Source organism: Hemicordylus capensis, chromosome 6 (genome assembly GCF_027244095.1).
Source record: "Hemicordylus capensis ecotype Gifberg chromosome 6, rHemCap1.1.pri, whole genome shotgun sequence".
Lineage (NCBI taxonomy): Eukaryota > Metazoa > Chordata > Lepidosauria > Squamata > Cordylidae > Hemicordylus > Hemicordylus capensis.
In genome coordinates this window covers 149,560,121-149,571,716 of record NC_069662.1, presented here as the reverse complement: position 1 = coordinate 149,571,716, position 11,596 = coordinate 149,560,121, and positions in this window count along the sequence as shown.

Here is an 11,596-nt window from a genome sequence, read left to right as displayed (position 1 = left end):
GGGTTGGTGCCACAACATGCAAATACGGCAAAGGGAATGAAGCAGATTGGCCTATTGGCTGGTGATGTCACAACTAGCCTTCCCTTATCTTGCAAGCTTGCTTCATGTTAAATGGGGCAACAGGACAGGCAAAATGGGGCAATAACGGCAAATTCCATAGATCACTTGTTGACCCTTTCAGCTTTTTTTATAGTACTTCTCCCACCCACACCAGTGAAGCCATTTAGGAGGAGTAAGGTGGACAGACACAGACAGAGCTGAATGCATGCTGGTCTGGGAAACTACATTGCAGATAGCCAGAATCCAAAGAGTCCTTGCTGTGTCATCAGAAGTTGTGGCTATCATGTTTTAAACTTCTCTGTGATATTGTTGATAATTCATGCCATTAGCAAAGGAAAAACTTTTTTCTAAAAAAGCTTGGCAGTGCACACACCCCTTGTGCGTTGTGTTTAAGTAAAGCAGCACCAATCTACACCGCAGGAATTGCCAACCTGAGGCTCTCCAGATGCTCTTGGACTACAACTTCCATAATCCCCAGCAACAACAGCTGGAGAGTTTCAGGTTGGCCACCCCCATTCTGTTGCACTTATGGAGCTTCCAGGGGCAGGGGGCAAGCTTCCTACTTACTTTAATGATGTGAATATTATGCAGAGCTCCTATATGTACAATATTAATAGTGTATACAATGGCTTTCATCTTAACTTGTTTGAGCAGAGATCCTCTCATGGAACAGGGCTTTCCTGTCTCTGTCTTCCCTCTGTAGCTCTCTGCATCCCCTGAAAACCTGCTTGGGGGGGGGGGGACACAAAAGATCATGTGGAGCATGAGTGGGCAAGCTTAAGACCTCCAGTTCCTCCTCTCTTTAATTATTTTGTTTGTATGTTGGTTTGTGTTTGCCGGAATCTTAAGGGTTTCCAATATGAAATAAGAACACCCATTATGGATCAGGCCCAAGGGTCATCTAGTCCAGCATCCTGTTTCCCACAGTGGCCCACCAGATAGGAACATAGGAAGCTGCCTCTGTTAATGAAACTGCTCTGGAGTGTTGACTATGCACTCCTGACCAACTTTTGGGCTTGTGTGGGGAATCAGAAAAATGAGCAGAAGCAGTCTAGGGCGTAACTATAATAGGGCAAGGGGAGACAGTTGTCTGGGGGCCCACTGCCTTGGAGGGGCCCCCCAGTGGCATGTCACATGACTGACTCCCCCAGCTGCGCACCTGCCCAGTCTTCCTTCAGTTGATTTCATCCTCTGAAATTGATGTGAGTATTAAGACCTGGCGCTACCAGAACAGCATGTCTTTCTTTCTCTAGTACCATTAAACGACTTGCACCATCCACAATTTACAAAACCTTAAAAAAAATAATTTAGGATGATGTTCTATTGTGGCACATAGGTTATTTATATATATGCTTTTTGTTACCACTATTCAGCCTCATTTAAGATTTCTTTACTTCATGAGCTGAGCTTCAGTGGGGGGGGGGGGCATTTTAAAATCTTGTCTCTGGGCCCACTCCAACCTTGCCACGCCCCTGAAGCAGTCTATTACAGAAGAAATCTGTGCAAAGCTTCGGACTTCGAAATTGCTGACAGAGAGTTGAAGTCAAAACATGCTCAGGTTTATTTAGAGTAATACGGATACAGAAAGGAAATATTGATTAATAAGCAGCACAATATTAACTGATAAAACTAATAGGACTAATAATACCAATAATCCTAAATTGAAGCTCACAAAGAGGTGTTTTACCTTGAGATCCAATGTAAAATCAATTCAAAGCTGGCCAGAGAAACAAGCCTTTAGAAAACAGCTTTAGACTTTAGAGAGAGCAAGGAGAAAGGGGAGCAAAAGAGTTTGGATTAGAGGTTGGTTAGTATGCCTGTATCCTTCCAATGGTGTGTCGGACACTTATTGCTCAGTGGGTGTTGAGAGACCTCCTTCTAGGAACAAGCAGGAAAACTAGATGCAGGAGTGGAGTCACTTGCGAGTCAGGAAGCCTGGAAGAGTCTACAGGTGGTTTGATCCCAGGAGACCAGTTCCTTGATCTTCCAATTGTGCTGCGCAGATTGGGCCTGGAAACAGGGCCAAACTGGAGGTTGCAAGTGAGACGGGAGCGAGGGCCAAGGCACAGCCAGATGGACTAGCTGGTGCCCAGGTGCACATACACACAGCGGGTGAATCCAGAGAAGAGACACGCTGCTTGATGGGGTTTGTGGTACAAATAGGCAGAGGTCTTCCTTGGGGCCAAATGCTGGCCACACCTCATTAGCGGTGTTACATCTGTGATGGACAAAAGAATACATTTTGTCCTGTTCAATCCTAGGTGGGTGTGCTCTAGAGCACAATGAAGTGAAAAGGTTTAGACAGCCTGTATATAAAAACATTGAATAGGCAGACTCAGAGTTTATTTCAGGTCAGGAAGACCTTCTGGGTCGAAGATAACTTATTTCTTTAACATAATGAGCGCTTTTTCCATGCTTCATGCCAACCATTAATATATATGTTCGAGGGATGAGGCTGCTGCAATCTTATCTGCTCTTCCTGTGAAGGCGATTAGCTTAGAAGGCTAATCTTTTATGCCAACACTGAGATGAGTTTTGGCTACTTTTTAGAGAAATAATTTCTCCTCAACTCGGATCTCCTCAGCATCCTCATTTGTGCTTAGACAGAGAAGAGAGCACAGGGAATTTTTTCCTTTTCAGTCGCGTGTTGGGCTTGACCTGGAGTTACCTGCTCATGCTACGTGCTAAGTGATTTATCCTTGAGAGTTAGTCCGTGTAGGCAAATGGTGAGCACACGATCCTGCGGGTCCAGCTAATCAAAATAGAAACTACAAACCTGTAGTTCCAAATCACCTGTAGGGTGCTGTTGGGGGCCCCAAAACAAGGCTGTTCTCTTAACACCTTATCAGTCAGACCATTGGTCCATCTAGCTCAGTATTGTCTACTTACACTGGCAGCAGCCTCTGCAAGGTTTCAGGCAGGAATCTCTCAGCCTGGTCTTGGAGATGCCAGGGAGGGAATTTGGAACCTTCTACATGCAAGCATGCAGGTGCTCTCCCCAGAGCGGCCCCATCCCCTGAGGGGAATATCTTACAGTGCTCACACATGCATCCTCCCATTCAAATGCACACCAGAGTAGACCCTGCTTAGCAAAAGGAACAATTCATGCTTGCTCCCACTCTGCTCCTCAAGATGCCTGCAGGAAGCCCATAAAAAGGAGATTAAGGCATGCCCGCTCTCCCACTGTTGTTCCCCGGAAACAGGTATTCAGAGGCCTCTGAGCCTGCCTATAACCATCAAGACTAGTAACTATTGATAGACCTGTCCCCCTTTTAAAGCCATCCAAGCTGGTGACCATCACCATGTCCTGCGGCAGACAATTCCATAAATTAATTAGGTGTTGTGTGAACAAGAACTTCCTTTGGCCAGTCCTATATTTTCTGGCAATCAGTTTCATGGGATTAGCCCTGGTTCTGGTGTTGTGAGAGAGGGAGAAAATTTTCTCTCTATCTACATTCTCCACACCATGCATAATTTTATTAACTTCTATCATTTCTCCTCTTAGTTGCCTACCCCCACCTCTTTCTAAAGTAAAAAGCCTCAGATGTTGCAGCCTTGTCTTGCAGCAGCTTGGGGAGGTGGACTCAGTCAGGAAATGGTAGTTTGAGGGGACAGTTCCAAAATGGCCGCTTGTTCAGAAATTGACATCTACAAATTAAGGGATTTTAATGTGAAAAATCCCTGAGTTCCAGGAGATTTTTGGTGCAGGACAGGAAGCAAGGAAGTAGAGATGTGCAGAACGTTCCAGCCTCAGAACCTTCTGCCTCAAAACGGGCTGTGGCGAGTGTTCTGACCCAAATTGGAACACCCTTCAAATGCAGGGCCATTCCATCGGAACAACCGGCTCAACCAGTTGTTTTGATGAAATTTTCCAGGCCCTCACATTCCATTCCAAATGCCTGGAACATTCTGTCAAAACAAGTGGTCGAGCCTGTTATTCTGATGGAATGGCCTTTCATTTGAAGGTGTTCTGTTTCAGGATGGAACCCTCACAATGGCCAGTTTTGAGGCAGAACGTTCTGAGGCTGGAATGTTCTGAATATCCCTACAAGAAAGGCTGCTTTGTGGGGGAAGCAAGGGGGAGAAATGAATGGGCTGGTCTTGTGACTTGTCCCTTTTGCTAAGCAGTGTCCACCCTGGTTGCATATGAATGGGAGACTAGATGTAAGCACTGTAAGATGTTCCCCTTAGGGGATGGGGCTGCTCTGGGAAAAGCATCTGCGTGCTTGGTCTTGCTACCACAAGGCCGGCAGAAGGTTCCAAGTTCCCTCCCTGGCAACTCCAAGATAGGGCTGAGAGAGACTTCTGCCTGCAACCTTGGAGAAGCCACTGCCAATCTGTGTATACAATACTTAGCTAGATGGACCAATGGTCTGACACAGTATATGGCAACTTCATATGTTCCTGTGTAAAAAGCAACTCTGAGCACCTGAAAACAGAGAAATTAATAATGGTATGCGGTCATGTCCCCACTTAACCAGCCAGATTTGCAGTATTGGCTGGAAGGGAAGGGAAGGACAGGAGAAGGAGAAATACCTGGAAAGCTACTTCAGATAAACCCAGGAGTTACCAGAAGTTCCTGAACTACTTAATGCCTACCCCTGGTGTAGGGGGCTACAGCATGAAGAGGGGCGGTGGGGTTTTGGTTTTTTTGCCAAAAATCAAGTTGCCCTCCTTGCACAATGAGAATGTCTTCTACTTGCACAGGAGCCCTTTAGGACACAAGCCAATACACATGGTTTCTGGCACACAGGCAAGCTTGCAAAACCTCAACTGCTTTGCAGAGAGAGAGAGAGAGAGAGAGAGAGAGAGAGAGAGAGAGAGAGAGAGAGAGCCTGCCAAGCCAAGCCACTTTAAGCTTCATCTTGAGGCTACCCATGAGCCTCAGGACTGGGAAAAGCAGTCCTGGGACTGATAACAGGGATGGAATGCAACTTTTACAACTCGGTTTCAAACTAGCGTTTGCACTGCCAAAGCTAATTTATAGCACGGAGCTGCCAGTTAAGTGGCTATTTATTCAACTTTTATGGCTCCCATTAATCAGTGGGTCCCTTCCTCTAAAATGATGGCTTCCAAAATGATGGTGGTTCTCCTGTGTTGTTCAGGGTGGAAGCAGGCTGACTATAACTATATTAATCACTATCTTTGGTACTATATTTTCTCCGTGACTTTACTGCCCTCTTCTTCCCTTTCTTCTGCTATCCCTAAAAATCTGAGCCTTATTTTATATTTCCTCTGAGCAGTTAAAGGCAAAAGATGTATTTAACAATTCTACCATATGGATTCCCCATAGTCCACCCTAGGTAAATGAGCTGTACAAAATGATACATCTACCTTATTCAAATTCCTTCTGTTTAACTTCCAGACTACGATTTTTCTTTCCTACTCAGGCGTGTGACTTTCTATCGTGCTCTGATTTAAAAGGGGGGGGGGATTGGATGAATATTTGGTCATAACCTCTGCAGCTGAATTTAAAGCAGATATCTGGCAAAATCTTCTTTTACTCATTTTATATTCTGAAGCAGCAAGCTAATACCTTTCTCGCTGATGTGGTGGTGAAAACATAATATTTCTATAGCACATTAAAAGTTTGGACAGGTTCCTCTCCAATTAATCTACAGTTGTGAAAACTTTAGACAAGAATAATATTAGGGGATCTCTTTTGTGAGTTTATAGCAGCAGTTTAGAGTGATTGCATATTCTAAACAGAAGGATCTAGACTTAATTCTAAAATATGCAACATGATGCCAAGTCTTCCAGTTACAACATAACAAAGCACAGAGGGATTTCCATTTTCAGTTCTCACCATTCTGCCAACCCTACTTTCTTCCATCACAAAATGTCCAGAGATCCATTTTGGACATTTACACCACTCTGTTACTGATTTTCTATCGGTGTCATTCATTTCTGTAGGCCCTTCCAAGGGCAATGCTAGGTACTTAAGAGATCTGAGGCCAAGGCCCACAGCTCTCCTTTTATTACTAAACTCAATCATAACCTCCACCTCCTCCCTGGATAATTATGTATGTATTTAAACAATCTCTAATATTATAATACAGCACCTATGAACGTGGAAGCAGCAGAGAGCTAGGTGAGGCCAAGAGCTCTCTCCCATGCTCTGTGCAGTTGCCGCCATTGCTGTGCTTCCTTTCTGGGAAAGGTCATGGAGGAAGGAGGTGGCTGATGAGATTTGGGGCTCTGAGCTATTCATTGGGGCCCCCAGTCTTGGGCCCTGGGTATTTAAGAAAATGCCTTCTTCGCTATGAACCACACCGCCCATTGAGATCCTCTGGAGAGGTCTGTCTGCAGTTGCCACCGGCTCATCTGGTGGCTACTCAGGGAAGGGCCTTCTCTGATGCTGCCCTGAGGCTTTCGACTGCACTCCCTGCTGAGATAAGAGCCTCCCCATCACTGACAACCTTTTAAAAAGCAGTGAATACACATTTGTTTACCCAGCCTTTTAATCAGATTTACAGTTTTCAACAGAAATGCTACCTTGGAGGTCCTGGACTTCAATACGCTACTTATCAGCCTAAATTTGGCTTCCAGGACCTCCCGACTACATTTCCCCACATTGTTGGTGCTGAAGTGCACCACGACAGCTGTCTCCTCCACTGGGAAGTGCCCCCTCCCTATCTTCATAACTGGTTTGGGTGGCTGTTTACAGTATTTAGAGATAGTTTATTAGAAGGTCAGGTCTCAGCTCTAATGGTCAGCTATTCAACTGTCCAAACAGCTTTTCTCAAGAATATGAGGGAGGGATTTGTACATACGTTCTCTTCTCCACCGGGTTCCTTGAGATAACAGGGGTTTGTTCCAGGCTCCCCCCACACTTCCCGCTAAACTCCTGCAAAACTCCAATGTCCTGTTTGCTATACCTGTTCGCTATGCTCTCGGGCCTTCACCTCTTATGTAGAGAGTAGGCTTCGAACTGAGACACAGGATGTGGGTCAAATGAATGTCAAAGGAATGTGGGGCCTCCCACAGCCCTAGCTGATTCCACCCCCTCCAGGCAGGGTCAAACAAAAACACAGGTACTTGCTAGCCCTGGCAAATGCTAGCCCTGACAAAAAAACGCACACAGACTAGGACTTATCCCTTAAAAAGAAACCAGCCCCTTGAAATCTCCCCTCCTCCAGTTAGTTAGTTTGGAGGGGGGGAGGCTAGATGTTGTTCTGTTTAGAAAAGCTTGCTCACCTCCTCAAGCTGCTTCTGCTCTTCCCAGAGGAGGCTTCAAACTGAAGTTTTGGGTGGTATTAAAATATGTTAAATAAATAAATAGGTGATGCCCCAGGCCTTTTTATTGTATAAAGGGACTGTGCAGGATTATGGAAAACCCGTCGTCAGCACTGAGGAGTGTTATGGAGCAAGCAGTGTTACAGAAAACCCATAAGAACATATTCCACTCATCAGCAAATGAAATGATTCAGACAGCTCCTTTTTGCCTGATGCCTTTAACTGAAGATCAACAGCTCCTGGAGTTCCCTACCAATGACAGCATTGGCTGACATCCAGTCCAGCACTGCACTTCCAAATATGTGTCAGTCTAGCTAGTCTTGCTAAGTTGGGAGGTTTCATGCCAGACCAGTGTTGTGCCTTCACAACAGGGCGTGCAACCTGTGGTGCATCTCCTGTTTGGAAACCTCTTCCTCAGTCCGGGTATGATGCAGAGATTGATGCAAATGCAACACTTCTGCAGGTGAGCCGAGAGGTCAAGGGATTGCCTAAGTCTGAACATCTGCACAGCTTCTTGTTGCATTTTTCTGTGCAAAAAAAGCACAGCTTTTTTGTCATGCTTAGCATAGCATCAATTTGGACGCTGGCCATTAGTCTGGATGTCAGGAGCCGGCGCTGGCACACAATCAGGGAAACGTGGTTAAGGGAGCGTTCGTTCTTTTAACCTCATTTACGAGGCGGGCTCCCTAGGTGGGTTTGCTTCCGAGATGCTGCCGGGAGCTGCGTGCCTCCCGACAATTCTTACTGTTGCAGCTAGGACCCTGGCAGCATCAGCTCTCAGCTGCAATGTCTCATAGTGACCACTGGGGGGTGGATTTAGGGTCATGAATAAAAGTGCTAGACTCCTCCCCTTTGTACTTCTAGTGTTAGTCTCCATTTTGTCTCTCCAGAGATAGCTGTTTGTTTTGGTCTCTCTTCTCAGCCATGAGCTACAGATGAATTAAGCTGCAGGCTCTTCCACATTTGTTTGTACCCTTTTCTTTAAATAAATCCTTGTAGTTCTTCAATACTAAAGAACTATCTCAAGACCTCTTGCTTTGCTGCTTTCTCACTAAGGAAGTTTTGCTCTGCTATTTGGGGACTGAACTGCCATTCTTCCCCTACACTTACGGGCAGCCAAACCTGGGCTTAGCTTCCTGAGCCCAATCTTGGCTGCTCGTGAGAACAGCCTTAGTGTAAGGCAGCTTCCTCTGTTCCTCTGTACCAGCAACAGCCACTGGAGAGATGCTGAGCTGGGACTGAATAGGGACAATGGTTCTCTCACTGCTGAATATAAGACAGCTACCATTTTCAAAAGTACCTGCCCACTTAGTAAGGGTGAATATACTTTCACAATTACCATAATATAGTTTATATTATTATACGATGATATAGTCTCCTATAATATATATTCAGGGTAGAAAGAAACAAGAGGAATGTGCGGACCAAAAGAAGGATCTGATTTAACTCATTCATGGAACAGCCTGCTAACTTAATAAAAGTGGTTTCCTCCCTGCTCTATAGAAGAGTCACATATTGTACTACTTGATTCCAGCCAAGTTTCTAAAGAGCAGACTGGCAGCTCTGAAAAGTTCACAATTTATTTATTTTTCTGGCTTGCATAAGCAATGCATTATGTGGCTGAATGGGGCCTTAAGTCACTTTCTGTACCAAGACAATTCTGCATATCTGATTACAGCATTAGGGTAAAAAGGGTTCAGCTGTCCAGAAGGTTTTGCAATTGGATGATATCATAACCAGGGTGTTATTAAATCTCACAGCAGCTGGAGTTTTGATTCCAGTCTAGCAGTGATCCCATTGAGATATTTGGTAAGGATGGATTTCCGGCATGTCTACAATTTTTACTTACTTACTTATTTATTTATTAAAAAGAACATTCTTCATGAAGTTTAAGTGTCAGCATAAGTTCACTATGCATTTAACAAGGAACCTACATTTTGGTCTCATTAATTTAGTTTTAAGAACTATTCCATAAAACTAAATCCGGTTATGCACTTTATGTTAATTTACTTTGCCATTTTCGCTACAAAGGATTTCAAAGCAAAATCATGAGTTATCATGTTTTCTGTTAATTAAAATTGCACAATTTAAAATTTTAAAAAAATAGGGGAGTCAAGGACAGTACAACTGAAAAGAGATCCTAGCTATGTTGGATGGTACAAAACATTCTTGGCTTTTCTACCTGGTATATTATCTTAAAATATATTGTTAGGTCCAATTTCATTTGTATATGTATAAATGTATTCAGATAGATAGATGTGGAATTACTGAGCATTTAAAATACATATGTCCTAAAGATTATTTGGGCATGTGTACTATTTTACTTGTATGTTTTATGTAAACTGCTTCAATTAGACATTTGGATTTTATTTTATTTTTACTATTTTATTACATTGTTTAAAAAAAAATTGGCCTGTATGCTGTACATATATCCTGAAGTTTATTTGGGTCTGTGTGCTATTTTTGTATGCTTAGTGTAATCTATTTTTATTCAATTTTTGGACTTTATTCTATTCCTTTTGCTATGGTTTATGCAAATAAAATCTCTACTATTACCACCACCTCCCCCACCACTACTACTAAAATGTCCTGCAGTTAGAGCACTCCTCTGCGTACCAACGTGGGCCTCTATGGAGGTAGTAAATCTATGAGTAACAAGGAATGTATACACAGGTCATATTGCTCTTCTGAAATTAATTAAGAATTACTTGATCTGATTGGCAGGAGATTTAGGACAGACAAAAGGAAGTACATCATACGGTGCATCATTAATTTATGCACTGCTAACTGAGCAAAGAGGCACCTTTATAAAGTGGCGATTCTCTTTATTTAGCAGGGGGAGAGCAACTGGCCCGATCTAACCCCAGCATAGCATCAATCCAGTGGCTATTGCTGGTGTCTATCTATATTTCTTTTTCAGATTGTGAGCCCTTTGGGGACAGAAATCCATCTTTATTTATTTTTACATAAATAATTATACAAACAACAGCCGTCTTAAGTGGTGCAGTGGGAAATGCTCGACAAACAAGCAGAAGGTTGCTGGTTCGAATCCCCGCTGGTACTATATGGGGCAGCAGCGATATAGGAAGATGCTGAAAGGCATCATCTCACACTGCGCAAGAGGAGGCAATGGTAAAACCCTCCTGTATTCTACCACAGAAAACCACAGGGCTCTGTGGGCACCAGGAGTTGAAATCAACTTGACGGCACACTTTACCTTTAATTATACAAACACACACACACACACACACACACAGAGCTTTGGGAACTTTTGTTGAAAAGCGGTATATAAATATTCATCACATTTGTATTAGTATTTATGGAATTTACTGCCACAAGATGGGGATACACACACACACACACACACACACACACACACATTTGTTGTTTTGGCCCAAGGCCAGCATAGATGGGGTGATGGCTCCAAGCTTAAATAACTTTAGAAGGGAATTTCCCATATTCACAGAGGATAGATTTTTACCAATGTCTATGGGTCCAGATTATTACATGCTACATTCAGGTCAGGAGACAATAGCCTGATTCAGATATTATGCTGTATGAGTGTCTAGATGTCTAAATAAGCCTGGATTCAAGGCTTTCAAACGGTACAGATAGGAAGTGTACTTCTGTATGTGTGTTCAACAAAACATGTGATGACTGTACAGATCTGTGCCAGGGTACACTGTATACCTGTTGTACAAATGTTGAAAATAATGTGTGAATGGGCCCAATATGTCTCTGACTACCAGTCACTGGGGAGCAACAATGAGAGAGGGGGAGAGAGAGAGGTGTCCTCCTTTCCTGCTTGTGGACATTCCAGAGGAATCTGACTGGCTACTGTCAGGGGTGATCCAAGACATTTTGCTGCCTGAGGTGAAGGACAATATGATGCTCCTTCCACCTGTAGATTCAGCATTCTCAGGCCACGCTGCTGATGCAGCAGTGATGAGCCACGGAAGTCAGAGTCTAAAGAGACCTTGGAGGTCCTCGGCTCCAACCCCCCGCTCAGTGCTAGAATCTCCTGTAGCATCCCTGACAGATATGGGTACGACGAATATCTATATGCTGCTTTTCAACCAAGGTTCCCAAAGCAGTTTACATAGATATGAATTAATTAATTCAATTAAATGGCTCCCTGTCCCCAAAGGACTCGCAATCTAAAAAAGAAACATAAAATAGACACCAGCTACAGCCACTGGAGGGATGTTGTGCTGGGGCTGGATAGGGCCAGTTGCTCTCCCCCTGCTAAAGAGAATCACCACTTTTTAAAAGTGCCTCTTTGCTCAGTTAGCAGGGGTCT